This window comes from Opisthorchis viverrini (genome assembly GCF_000715545.1).
Source record: "Opisthorchis viverrini unplaced genomic scaffold opera_v5_216, whole genome shotgun sequence".
NCBI lineage: Eukaryota > Metazoa > Platyhelminthes > Trematoda > Opisthorchiida > Opisthorchiidae > Opisthorchis > Opisthorchis viverrini.
In genome coordinates this window covers 615,697-616,078 of record NW_008751872.1, presented here as the reverse complement: position 1 = coordinate 616,078, position 382 = coordinate 615,697, and positions in this window count along the sequence as shown.

Here is a 382-nt window from a genome sequence, read left to right as displayed (position 1 = left end):
TGCTTCCATGCGTAAATTGTTAGGTTTATTCAAAGAAATGTTGGGCGAAGCGTATCCGGTCAGGATCTTTTTAATGGAAAAGTTGGCGACGTAAATGCGTGCGGCAAGACTCGTGTTGGGCTGTGACATTATGCTTCTCTAATTTCATATCCGCAAAGCCATCAGGAAGCACGGGCTGTGACTGCTTCTCTAATTTCATATCCGCAAAGCCATCAGGAAGCACTATGCATCATTTAATGTCCATGTATTTTTGGTCATAGACAGACACTGCGAACAGCCGGCACATATTTCACCGCATGGCTCGCCTGGACAATGCTGCACAGTAGGTTTTATGTTCATCATATTACAAGCACACAGATTCCGACAAGATCTACAGCTTCTG